The sequence below is a fragment of the Sciurus vulgaris genome (genome assembly GCF_902686455.1).
Source record: "Sciurus vulgaris genome assembly, chromosome: 15".
Lineage (NCBI taxonomy): Eukaryota > Metazoa > Chordata > Mammalia > Rodentia > Sciuridae > Sciurus > Sciurus vulgaris.
This window is the reverse complement of record NC_136476.1, coordinates 68507587-68522033: the sequence shown is the minus strand read 5'-3', so window position 1 is coordinate 68522033 and position 14447 is coordinate 68507587. Positions and strand designations below refer to the sequence as shown.

At 39.6% G+C, this 14447-nt stretch overlaps 1 long non-coding RNA gene across 1 annotated transcript; it reads left to right on the top strand.

The window, feature by feature from the left end:
• Positions 1-83: 83 nt before the first annotated feature.
• Positions 84-5813, top strand: LOC306645201. Its single transcript, XR_013759565.1, has 3 exons — positions 84-270; positions 4562-4619; positions 5178-5813. It is a non-coding gene; the product is annotated as an uncharacterized lncRNA (long non-coding RNA).
• Positions 5814-14447: the final 8634 nt, after the last annotated feature.

Below are 14447 nucleotides of genomic sequence, written 5' to 3'. Positions count from 1 at the left end.
GCATGCGCACACGCTGCGGCTGCGGCATCCACTTCCTTCACGACCGGTTGCTAGGGGAGAGGAAGCCTCAGCCGCCGGGCTGCTTCCGGTCTGCAACCGAGCTCCCTTCCCAGCCTCCGCAGGCGGAGGGCCTGATCCCGGCTGGACCTGGAAGCGGGCTCTGGGTCCCAGGCCCACTCGGCTGGTGTGTGCGGAGCGCTCTGCGGTCCACGGTGCACAGCAGCCATCACAGGCAACCTTTTCCACATCGTGATTCACCTACTGCAGTAGGTACTAGGGTTCTTTGCATCCCGTTAGCGACAAGAAGATAACGGGAGTGATATTGGCCAAGTGATTTTATATTGTGTGCAGGTACGAGTATGTTACAACAGTTCTCCAAATAGTGCACCCCCAAAAATGTGAAAAGTTGGGGAAAAACAAATAATAAATCAACAACAAAAAGGAAGAAAAGAGAGGGGTGGGGGGAAGGGAAAAAAATAACAGAATGAATCAAACAACATTGCTCTATGTAAATTTATGATTACACAAATGGTATGCCTTTACGCCATGTACAAACAGAGAAACAACATGTATCCCATTTGTTTACAATAAAAAAAAAAAAAAAAAAAAAAAAAAAAGGAAGAAAAGAGAAGAAAAAACGTGCATGGGGTTTTAAAGCCAGGTCTCAGTTCCGGACCCCTTTCCTCTCTAACCCCTTTCCAAAACGGAAGATGAACTTAGAAAATTCTGGGCGCTACCTACCAGGAACCCCATGACCTTCTCCGTCTTCCCATTATTGACATTGGATCAAATAATTCTTTGCCTTGGAAGGGCTGTTGTAGTCATTTTAAGATGTTCAGCAGCATCCCTGGCCTCTCGACACTAGATGTCAGTAAGTAGTACCACCATATCAGTAATGACAAATATGTCTCTAGATCTTGCCTAAGGTCTCCTCGGGGAAGGGTTACAAGAAAAAACACAGGATGCTCCATTAAATTTTAATTTCAGATAAACAGCGAATAATTTTTAGAATAAACATGTCCCAAATATTGCATGTGACTATATAACAATAATAGTTTGTGACGAGCAACTTGATGACAGCAGTATTAGGATTCTAGTAATTGGCATTGGTCAGTACAGGCATTATTTTGATAATAATCATAAGTATTCGTAATACTAAGTATAATACTTAACCTTTTCTAGTATAAAAGTGTACTTGAGACTTCCATAAACATAAATTTAACCTTAATTATTTCATTTGATGATGTTAATTTGAGTTGGGTCAAGTACAAATACTTATTCCAAAGAAGTCTATTAATAGTCATATTGCAAACTTGCAACTTAATTTACAGCACAATTAATTCACATATATTGGAAGAAGTTTCACAATTAAAACCTTTCCCTTCAAAATGGAGAAATGTTTCAATGCACATATATTTAAAAACATTTATATTTTAGAAAACTATCTCAAAATCAGCATTGCACTTAAATTTCCCTTTGGTGCAGTTTATAAATCTGCCCATCTCAGTGCAAGTAGATTGCTAGTCCACTAGTCTGTTAGTGTAAGGTAGGTGGTTAGTGGTGTTGGAACTTCATCAATTTTATGGCAAATTTCACCAATTTCTTGGTCAAGCTTGTATGAATATAACTTCTCTTCTGCCTTCTCAATATATGCCTACTTTTTAAAAAGAATTAATACCTATTTCTTATCTGTCCTAAAATCCATCCACTTTAAATATGGGGGGAAATTTTGCCTGTATTAGCTCCAGTTTTTCTCACATTCACTGCCCTTCACTGTTCAGTCCATTCAGTCACTTTTGTAAAGAAACTCATTTTTCAGTTCTCACACTCTTCCAGCATTCTAATTTGGGACAAGCAGAAAAATCACACAGCTAACACAACCCACTCCTAGTGGGTCTATATCCTGGACCTGCTAGGTCATTAGGGATAAAGAAGCCAGATGTTTACTTGCTGACTACTAGTGAGCCAAAGAAAAATACTGCTGAATAGAGGACTCATCTTTCTTCTGTCTCCCCAACTGGTCCCAATGCACCCATCAGAGACCATGCTGGCTCCAAAATTGTCCACTAGAAGGTGCTATCCACTACTACACAGTCCGTTGCAGATGTCTCCATTCCAGAATTCATAATGGCATATATTTCCCCTAACTTTCCTCAGAATTCATGAAAGAAACACTTTTTGAAGCCAATCATCTTTAAGAAAGGGAAAATAAACCTACAGTATTGGATGTGCAAATAAAAGAGGAATGCTAAAAAACAGTTCCAATAAACATTCCCTGCACTTTTCCTATCAGGATGAAGTCAAACCCTGGCAGTTGACTCTTTTTAAGGGAGAAATAAAGAATTTTCAAAGAAAGATCTCCAATGTGCAGGCTGACACCTATTTTCATTTTGTCTAAATAATCTGAAAATAGGCAAACGGTCATATTCTATGATAAGATTTTACATACCACCATACCCATTGCAGGTGTCACTGTTACCATACTATATACTGCATACTGCAAATGTGGCCACTTCTCAGTATTGAGGTTACTTCTGTCTTGGTTGGATTGAAGTGCCAATATGGTTGGATTGAAGTGCCAACATGCATGCCAGTGTGACTTATGAATGCAGTGGTTTACTGAAATGAGAACTGCTTATATTTCAGGATTTCAGCAACATCAATGACAAAGAATCTGTAGAATCTAAAAAAAGAAAAAAACTTGTCTAGTTTAAATTCATACATGCACTATCTCTTGTTAACAACTAAAGCACTTTGTAAATATTTTCTAAGTAGAGTTAGTGATGGTCTAATCACAAAAGTTGTAACCCCCAACACTACATATAATTAATAAGGGGAATTATAGTTGCTAAAGGTACTTTAGTTAGCTTTTGCATCACTGTGACTAAAATACCAAATAATAACAACTTGAAGGAGAAAAAGTTTATTTGGAGCACACGGTTCCAAGGTCTCAGTCCCTACTGACTCCATTACTCTGGACCCAAGGTGAGGCAAGCTACCATGGGGAAAAGACCCAGCAGAAGAAAGCAGTTCATCTCTTGGCCTGTATCAGGAAATGGGGAGGGGAGGGCCATAGGGAAGATACACCCTTCCAGGGAGCACCCCAGAGACCCACCTCATCCAGCCATACCACCCATGCCTACCCATAGCTACTGCCCTGTCAGTCCATTCACAGAGGCTCAACTCATGCTTCCTCAGCAGTTCCTACCCTGATGAAACCTTGCTCAGAAATGTCTTCATTTGGGCTGGGGATATAGCTCAGTTGGTAGAGTGCTTCCCTCACAAGCACAAGGCCCTGGGTTCAGTCCCCAGTACTGCAAAAACAAACAAACAAAAAATGTCTTCATTTAAGCACAAGTGACAGAGCTTCTGGCATTGTTCCATAGAGTCCCACTTTGAAACTCTACATAATCTGATTCTCATTCCCCTTGACTTTCCAAACCAAAATATTAGCTGATACATCTAACCTGCAGTTCAGACTCCTCCTCAGTGCTTATTGCTGAGGGAAGAATGTGCTGTCATCTGTTGGGGGCTGTGCCATGTTGGTGGTGCCGGGATGGCGCCTGATCACATCGGCAGTGAGGAGGTTAATTGACATAAGCACACTCAGGTGATTTTCTCGTCCACGCACACAATGTACGCGCATGTGTTCTCGAGCACTAATTGCCTGCTCGGAGTATCTCGCCTAATCTTTGCGTAAGAGGCGTGGCCCTGCTCTCCGCCTCCTGGAGGTGATATAAGCGTAGGCCGAGCGAGACAGAGACACAGCAGCCATTAGCAGAAAAGCAGTATAGAAGACACACAAAAAAGCAGCTAGACACGCACGGCAGCAGCGAGTAGGGGCAGCAGCGAGTAGGGGCAGCTGCGGAAGGCAGATCGCAGAACGGAGAACTGAGACGCATCACTAGGGCACCTTGGGTGGACGTACCCTTAGTTTACAGGATGCAGGACTTTAAGGCGTAGCAAGTCTCTTCCTGTAAGCTCTAAGCAAAGCCTGTCCTTCTCTCAAAGTCTCTCTTAAGCAAAGTCTCTCTCTCTCTCTCCTCTCAAAGCAAGTAAACCTCATTTCCTCTATCCTCTATGAACAAACAAGAAAGCAGTGCACTAAAGAGAAAGATAGAAGTGCCTCAGTTTCCACTCCACCACCCATAAGACCCGTGCAAGTTGTTGCTGCAGGCGGTGACAAATATCCACGGATCTGGAACCGCAAAGAGCCAGCGACAGTCATCCCTCATGGGGAGAGAGCTTAAGGATACTTGCCTATGGGTGTCTCCAGACTCTTCTGAGTCTTTTCCCTCCTTACTACATTGCTGTAATAAATCTTTGACATGAAACAGTGTCAATCTTGTGAATCCTTCTAGTAGTCCTCCAAACATGGCAGTTATCTTGGACATTCTTAACACAAGTAGTGAGGTCGATTAATCTCAGTGTGTCTAACATGGTCAAAGTTGGCGATGCCATCTCGCGTTCATGTTGAAGCTACTTACTAGCAAGGCTACTCAGTATGTCACAGAAAGTTTAGTGATGCCACTTGTTTAAGTTTTCACTTTTTCTTTGTTAGTGTCCCCTGCGCTGTAACTCAGGCATGAGACCAAGAGTCCAGGCTGAAGAAACTAAAGGTAACCAACACCCAGCACCTGTTTTTTCCCCTTGACTGTGAACTACTCACTGTTGTTTGTGATACTTGACTCTCTTTCATTGAAAGCGTTTTTTCCCTACAATTTCTCTGCTTGTCATATCATTTTGAAATTATTTGAATGAAAATATTAGGACTTCACTGAGAGTTTCTAAAAAGCTCTCTCTGAACCTCCCTCAACCTTCTAGATAGAAATCCAGGTACAATAGTACTCCCAACCCTTATCTACAATTTTGCTTTCCATGGTTTTAGTTACTACCGTCAACCACAGCTCAAAATTTTAAGTAGAAAATTCCAGAACTAAACCATTCATGAGGGTTAAATTGCACACTGTTTTGAATAGCATGATGAAATCTTGTGGCACCTACTCTACCCTACCCAAGACATGAATCATCCCTTTTTCCATCGTATCCAGGCTGTATACACTACCTGCCCATTAGTCATTTAGTAGTCATCTTGGTTAGATGATCAATTTATTGCTGTGTAGCTGTGCTTGTGTTCAAATAACATTTATTCCCTCTCTGCTTCCTGATGATGCAAGCCACTTCCTTCTGCCACCCTCTCGGGCCATGATGTTCTGCCTCATCTCAAGCCCCAAGGATTGGAACTGGCCATCTATAGACTAAGACCTCTGAAACTGTGTGACCAAGTAATATCCTACCAGACAATGTGGCTCCCATGAAGAAACCATAATGGAAAGAGCAATGATCTGAAGACACAGAAACGTGAACACAAGCAGATTCAGGGGGTGGGAAGCTTACTTGAAGAGGAGAGGAAGCACCAAATGAGCTACATATATTCTATAAGGTCGTTCCTTGGCATTGTGGGACATTGGTTCCAGGACCCATGAGGATACTAAAATCTACAGATGTCCCTTCTGTATAATGGCATAGTATTTGCATTATGCACACCCTCCTATACACTTTAAATTATCTCTAGATTACTTATAATACCTAGTACAAGACAAATGCTATGTAAACAGCTGTTACACAGTATTGTTTAAGGAATAACAACAAGAAAAAAGTCTGTATATGTTCACTACAGATGCATATTTTTTTCCAAATGTTTTCAGTCCATGAATGAGGAATTCACAAACAGAATGCCAACTAAATCTTAATTATGCAAGTTATTAGATTTCATCAAACTTTATGCTTTAAACAGTTAAATTTTATTATATGTAAACAATACCTAAAACAGATATAAGAATATATAATATATATGTAATTAAATGTGCATATATGTGTACTTGTTTAAATTATTATATATTGTATATATTGAACTATTTAAAAAATAATTTTTATTCTGCTTAGCAATGACCCCAAAGCACAAATTTTTATTATATATATTGTATAATTGTTCTTTTATTTTTTCTTATTGTTGTTCATCTCTCAGTGTGCCTAATTTTAAGTTAAGCTTTATTATTGGTATGTACATATAGGAAAAAACATAGCATATGTAGGGTTCAGTCCTATTTGTGGTTTCAAGCATCCAGTAAAGGTCTCGGAATATAATCCACTCAGAAGGCGGGACTACTATGAGTGACTCCTGTCAGTAATTCCTCCTTATCTTTGCTCCTCCCACATAGCTTAATCCAAAGTGAAAAAACCCTAGTAAAGGAATGGCTCCACTTTGCCAGTTCTGCATAACTACAAACTGGTATCGAAACAATGCCCCCACCTGGTAAATAAAATCCAAATACAATCCAGAGTCAGCGGTGAGAGCCTCTTCTGCCCTTCAGAGGTGTGATTAACCTGGCAGCAAGCCTGATTTTGTGTTCCCTGATCATCCAAAGTCCACCCGCAATATCTGTGACCTTCTGGGCTTATTTCCTCCTACATTCCTCTATTTTTATCTGTGGGAATGTTTGATAGTCTATTTAGCCCCTTCACCTACAAACACTGATTCATCCCAACATTTAAAAATCTTGTTTATAATTTTGCTAGTGATTAAGGATCATGGGAGGGGTTCCTGCATGTAACACAGACCCAGTCTCCATTCTTCTCTTACTTTTTTCTTCTAAAATAAGGAGTTCCAAATTCTCTTTCTTCTCTTAGTGACTCTACCCAGAGGTACATAGCAGGTAAAAGGGTAGGCCAGAGTTCAAGTTCGGTTTTTCTGCTCTTCCCACCTCATATACGAATACCTATTGTTTTTTCCACACAGTCTTTGATAAGAAAAGTCAATATTATTTTCACATACTCATAATTTAAAATAAACAAATTGAGAAGGTAAAGGTGAACTGTAAAAAAAGAAAAAAAAAAACTTTGCTTAATCTGACTCCGGATTCATTCCCTACATGAGTTTCTTTCATAGAAAATTGACAAGTCAGAGACTACTTCAAAGACATTTTACCTGAACTTGATTAGAACTGTAAGTTTACCTTCCTTTCATTCAACAAATACTTAGTTACAGTGACACTGCACCTAGTTATATTTTTTATTTTATTTTTAATTAATATATAATATTTACACACACACATTTATATATATAGAGAGAGAGAATACAACATGTTATTTTAATTTATGTGTGCATTGTGGAAGGGTTCAATCAAGCTACTTAACATACATTACCTATGAGTGGATGAATGTCATTCTAGGACATCAACCGTTTAAATTAAAGGCACTTGAAAGATAGCAGATGCAAGATAATCACTCTGATCTTCCTGGTATTTCTTAAAAGCAGATGAAATTCCCCTGTGAAAGATACAACCTCCTTATTATCCTCAAGAAAGAGAAGCCAAGACCAAGAAAATTCCACGGACCTTGTTAATGTAGTTGCTCATGAAATTTAGTTGCTTCTTTATAACTTACTATTCTCTGTCCAATTCAGTACATAAATAACTGACTCTGCTTCTTTGGGTCTTCATTTTCATATTGGGACTCCTGTGACAAATAAAATAAGCTGCATTAAATAAGCTGGTATGCGTCTCTCCTGTTAATCCTGTTCATCTAGTTTGTTAATTTAATTCTTGAACTCAGCAGGGACCCTAAGAGGATGGAGTTCTGTCTCCTGCTTACCTCATATGCTTATCATTCTTTTGTGTCTGATAAGAACAGTTAAAATTCACTCTCAACAATTTTAATAATGTTATTAACCGTGTTCATCATTACATAAAATAGACCTCTTGAACTTATTCTTCCTAAATGAGAATTTTATGTCCTATAACCAGTATCTTCCCAATTCCATTTAAATATGACCAAAGGATTTGACTAGGTTCTTCTTCAAAGAAAATACACAAATGGCCAAAAAGCATTTGGAAATGTTCAAGATCACTATCATTAGGCAAATGGAAATCAAAACTATCACTTCACACCAGTTACCATGACCACGGTCACGAACTAGCAAGTGTTGGTAAGGGTTTGGGGAAATTGGAACGGTCCCGCGCTGTTGGTGGGGATGTAAAATGATGCAGTCTCTGTGGAAAAGTAGCCCCAAAACTGATAAACTGCCATAACATTCAGCAATCCCACTTCTGGGCATATATCCAAAAGAATTAAAAACAGGTTTCAAAAAGATATTTGCGGGGACTGGGGTTGTGGCTCAGTGGTAGAGCGCTTGCCTATCATGTGTGAGGTACTGGGTTCAATTCTAAGTAAAATAAAGGTCCTTTGACAACTAAAAATTTTTTAATAAAATAATAATAATAAAAAGATATTTGCACACTCACGACCATTGCAGCATTATTCACAATTGCCTAACAGTAGAAGCAACCAAAATGTCACTGGATGAATAAACAGATATAGAAACTGTGGTCTATACATATAATAGAAAATTATTCGGTCTCTAAAAAGAAAATTCTATCAAATACCATGATACGGATGAACTTTGAGGACATTATGCTTAGTGAAAGAAGCCAGTCATGGACAAATACTGAATAATTCCACTTATATGATGTATCTAAAGTAATCAGATTCAGAAACAAGAAGTCAAATTGTGGTTGCTTTGGACTGTGAGGAGGGTGAAAGTAGGAATTATTCAGTGGGTACAGAGTTTCGCAAGATGAAAAATTTCTAGAGCTCTGTTATGAAACTGTGAACACAGTTACTACTGAACAATAAACTTAAACATGCTGAAGATGGTAAGTTTTATGGTTTTTACAACAATTTTTTAAATATATAAAAACCATTTTATGTTGTAGTATGTACAAAAATAATCAATAGACTGGATTTGGCCTGAAGGCCATAGTTGGTCAATTATTGCTCTAATGTACAGTTCATATTTAGATTTCACCACTTATTTCAATGTGTCTCTTATAGTTATCCTTCCACCCACTACAAATCTAATTCAATGCCATCTGGCTGCCCTGTCTCTTTTGCCTCCTTTGATCTAGAACAATTCCTCAGTCTTTCTTTGACTTCCATGACCTTGACACTTTTAAAGACTATATTACAAGTTAGTTAATTGTAGAAGGTCCCCCAATTTGAATTTGTCTATTACTTCCTCATGTTTCAATCCAGTTTATGCATTTCCATCAGGATATCACAGAATAATGTTGTGTTCTCCAGGTATAATATTATAAAGTAGAGACAATATCCACTTATCTTATTATTGGCAATGTCCGTCTTAGTCACTTGTCTGCCAAGGTTTGCACTCTGTAAAGTGACCTTTTCTCCTTTTAATGAATAATCCATGATACTTGTAAATATGTACTATGAAGATATTCTATTCCTCATCAAACTTTTACCTACTAATATCAGCTGCCATGATTGATTACCTCAATCAATTATTAATAAAATGATTGCACAATGGTGACATTTTAATTCAGTCATTCCATCTATCTTCAATAGTTGGCATTCAACAGGAAGTTTTTCCTTATCTCTACATTTATAAATCCATGGTAATTTATTTTATAAGTAATAGTATTAACTATTACTGCTAATTATGTGGGTGCTGACATCTTAATTTCATTATTTATTTTGATATTCAAATTGTCTTAGATTTGGCCAATAGAAGTTCCTATAAGGTGTCTTTTGTGTCCTTTTGACATGACCCAATTCTTTTTTGTTCCTATCATGTTTTGTAAGCTTTATTTTGCATACTTGCTTGCTTACTGATAGAAAAATATGTTTTAGGTTCCTCTGGTACTCTCTATGGCCTAACCCAAGCCTAGGCCATCAGGAGGAAAAAGATGCCCTGAAAGAGCATTACATCAGACACTAGCCAAATGGATAGGAGTGTGGGAGGAGGGACTAAAGGGAAAACCAGGATGAAAGAGACATTTAGCATATTTGCATATCAGAAATAACATACAGATAGTAACATGGAGAAATCCCACATTTATGACCTTCTCTAAGTTTGTCTTACCTGCACGAATCATCCACCTTGCCTATATTGGAAGGTAGAATGGAACAGAGAAAAGTGCAGGGTGTTGGAGCAGACTAACTAGGTTTCCAATCTCAACTCCACTTAGCTTAAACAAGATCACAGAGTTAGTCACTAGCAGGATTGAGATTACAAATCATAAGCATCTCACCAGACCAGCGAAATGGAAGTTGTAAAGAAGAAAAAAGGGGACACATACATCTGTCTAGGTTTTTTTCTTTTCTCTTCTTTTTTTTTTTTCTTTTCTTTTTTTGGTACAAGGAATTGAACACAGGGGTGCTTAACCACTGAGTCACAACCCCAGCCCTTTTAATTTTTTTTTAATTTTGAGACAGGGTGTCACTAAGTTGGTTAGGGCCTCTCTAAGTTACTGAGGCTGGCTTTGAACTTGCAATTCTCCTGTCTCAGCCTCTCACTGAGATTACAGGTATGTGCCATTGAGTCTGGCTTTTTTTTTTTTTTTTTTAATATTTTTCAGTTGTTAATGGATCTTTTATTTTATTTGTTTATTTATATGTGGGGCTGAGGATCAAACCCATGGCCTCACACATGCCAGGCAAGCGTTCTACCATGGAGCCACAACTCCAGTCCCCTGCCTAGTTTTTAAATGCATTGTCATAGACATCCAGGAAGAATTCCTACCAAACAGGTCACAATGACTTTTGCTTTTTAATCTGCACATCTGTATTGCCTGAATTATTTGATGCAAAGACTTCTTTTATTACTTCCATGATTTTATTTCTTTTAAGTGAATTGTTCCCACAGAGAGCTGGATCAGAGCTCTTTGAAACCTAATGTCAGAAGACCAAGTTGAATAAGATTTCTTTCTCAGAGCAAAGCAAAGATAATCTTTACCCTTTGTCCTTTGTTCTATATGGTGATTATGTGTATGAGTATATATCAGCCATGACTTGACCTAATCACCATGACTTGGCTAGCTGCAATAATTAAGACTGAGTCATAATGACTGGCAGAGAGATCCTGTTTGAACGTGTGTGGCCAGATCTTATCTATGCCTTCCATTTCATGTCAAGCAGATACATATTTGAGGCAGCCTGTATTTCTGGAATTTTATTTCTCTAATACTTACTTTCCAGAAGTTTTTCACACCTGCAGCTTTGTTAGCTCCTTCAATATCAAAAAGCAAAAAGTGTTTTGATTATCTGATATACTTGAAACATGCTTTGTTCTTAATAGGTATTGAATAAGTATATTTTTAAATGTTAAATATAAAACAAGCTGGGGGCAGTGGTACACACCTGTAATCCCAGTGGCTCGGGAGGCTGAGGCAGGAGGATCTGGAGTTCAAAGCCAGCCTCAGCAATGGCAAAGTGCTAAACAACTCAGTGAGACCTTGTCTTTAAATAAAATACGAAATAGGGCTGGGATGTGGCTCAGTGGTTGAGTGCCCCCTGAGTTCAATCCCCAGTACCGCCACACCCTCCCCAAAATAAAAATAAAACAAGATATGGAAGTGGGGAGGAAAACAATGATGTTTGAGGGCCTTGCTACTTGCCAGTACTACATATCCCATGTCACAATCTGCATTAGGCTCTCTGACCCTAAGACTTGGCAAGAACAACTTAGAACAGGAAAAATTTATTTTGGCTCATGGCTCAGAGGTTCAGTCCATGGTTGACTGACTCTATAGCTATGGATCCAAGGTGAGGCAGAACATCAGGGCAGAAGGGTGTGGCAGAGGAAAGCAGCTCAGGACATGACAGCCAGGAAGCAGAGAGCTTTCCTCAACAGGGACAAAATATAAACCCAAAAGTAACACCCCCAGTGACCTGTTTCCTCTAGCCATACCCTACCTGCCTACAGTTACCAGCCACTTAATCCACCCACTTGGATTAATCCACAGATTCAGTTACAGCTTTTATGATCTAATCATTTCATCTTCGATCCTTCTTCATTCTCACACAAGTTTTTTGAGGGGACACCACACATCTGAACCACAACACAATCTTTACACCAATTCAGTTTAATAATGTATTGGGGCTGGAGGTCTGGGATTGTTTCCCTAAAATCCAGTCCATATGTGCCAGGTAAGCTTTGAAAATTCTCTCCTCACAGGTAGAGGTGGCTTCTTGATCAATTGCCAAATAGTTCTTCTCTCATCTAGAGGAAAGACGGACTTGATAAATTCTTACCCAAGAAACATGGTGGCACAGGTCACACCTGTTCCATTCCTAGGTCAGGCCTGCAGCATATGGTTTTAGAAACTAAAGCTGCAGTGGTCTAAAAAGCACTTTTTTTCCCCCCTTTAATGGAACAAGAAGTCCAAAGTAGAAAGTTCAGGGCTGGCACAACTGCTCATTGACCCAGATGACTTTTCTCTTCCTTTATTGCCATCTCCAGTGGGTGACTCTCTTCTCCCTGGACACAAGACATGTATTGCACCACCAGGCAGCACCCCTACATTCCAGGCAGGAAGAAGGACACAAGGTAAAAAGAAGCATGTTTGCAGAAAAAAATCTCCCTTTTTGTTTTAATCAGGAAAACAATAATTTTCCTATTTATTACATTTCTACTTACGTCTTATTGGTCAGAACTGTGTCACAACCTCAGCTACAAAGACTGGAAAGTAGAGTTCTTTAACTTGGCACACTGCTATGCTAAACAAAAGTGGGGTATTGTGTAGTAAAGACAAAAGGGAAAGTGAATAGTGGACAGACAACCAGCATGGTCCACCACTGGATATACCAAGCATGAGATCTTTTAAAATTCTTCATACTTTATAAAACAGAAGCCCTCTCTGATGATTGTGGAGAAGAGAGTGAAGAGTAAACACTGCAGTAATAACATCAGCCACTTCAAGGAGCGGGGAACAGAGGATAGTAAGAAAAAGTTCTTAAAGTTCTTTTTTTTTGGAGGGGGGGTGCTGGGGATTGAACCCAAGGCCTTGTGCATGCGAGGGTTTTTTAAAGTTCCTTTACTGTCTTTGCATTTTTTTCCCTTTTTAGTTGTAGCTGGACACGATACCTTTATTTTGTTTATTTACTTTTATGTGGTGCTGAGGATGGAACCAGTACCTCACACGTGCTAGGCAGGGGCTCTATCACTGAGCCACAACCCCAGTCCTGCATGGTTTATTTATATTACATGTCTGGCAAAGTCTGGGCTAAGGTCTGACAGTATGTAATTGATTATGGTATGGGTTGTCTGGGATTTACTTACCACCTGTGAAGAAGTCAGAAGACTGTTACTGGGATCTAGAGATTACTAAATATTAACCACACACCTGTACTAATCTAAACACTTGATATTTGACTCAGTTTATTCTTTTGCAAAGACATTTAATTTTTTTTCCTATTTTTGGGGGGATGTTTGTTTTGTTTTGTTTTATATTGGGCACTGAATCCAGGGGCACTTTACCACTGAGTAACATACCCAGTCCTTTTTAATTTTTTTTTTTTTTTAATCTTGAGACAGAGTCTCCCTAAATTGGTGAGGCTGGTTTGGAACTTGTTGTCTTCCTGCTTCAACCTCCCAGAGTTATTTAATTTTCTTAACACCCAAATCCCCTATCACTAGATATCTAATCCAGGGCCTCATGCATGTAGGCAAGTCCTCTACCAATGAGTTACACCCCCCCCCCCCAGCTATGAAATATGTAATTTTCAAAAATTATTCTGGGGGTAAGGACTAGTTTTACCCCCATCTTAGAGATGGGTGAACTGAAGCAAGAAGTAACTGGATCAAAGCTACGCCACTAGTAAGTAGCAGACCCAGGTTTCCAAGCAGAGCACTCCTAAGATCAGCGACTTGACTTTGTGCCCAACCTCTGCCTTGGACCACCTCTCCTCCCAGAGGCAGGGAAAGGCCAAGTCAAATGCTTACACTTATGGGGTGTGGTGGGTGTGTACTGGGGCCCTTCAAAGGCAGAGGCGCTCACTCCTATCTGGAATAGCCTGGGAAAGATACACAAAAGAGGTAACCCTTTTCTTGAAAGCTGAGCAGGTATTCATCAGGCACACTGGGGACAGGCAGGCAGGGGGTCGCACCGCGGCTCCGGAGTGAAGGCCTGGAATGTGGGCAAGGAGCCGGACTGAAGAAGGGCGGTACATCAGAGCCAGCACTGCGAGGGACCAGAGGCGGCTGCAGCGGCTGCTCACAGCCCCTGTCCTTGGGCCCTTCCTGCCTGAGCGGCAGAGGCCAGGGCTTTTCTCTCACCCCGCATCTTTTCGCGGGCTAGGGCGCGGGAGCAGCAGGCACAGAATCACGGGGCTAGGGCTCCCGTGCGGGGCTACTACTATTGGAAGCAAGAGCGCCTGGTTGTGGCTCAGTGGCAGAGCCTCGCCCAGCACGTGTTGAGGCACTGGGTTCCATCCTTAGCACCACATGAAAATAAATAAATAAATAAATAAATAAATAAATAAATAAATAAATAAATAAATAAATAAATAGATAGATAGATAGATAGATAGATAGATAGATAGATAGATAGATAGATAAATAAATAAATAAATACATAGATAGATAGATA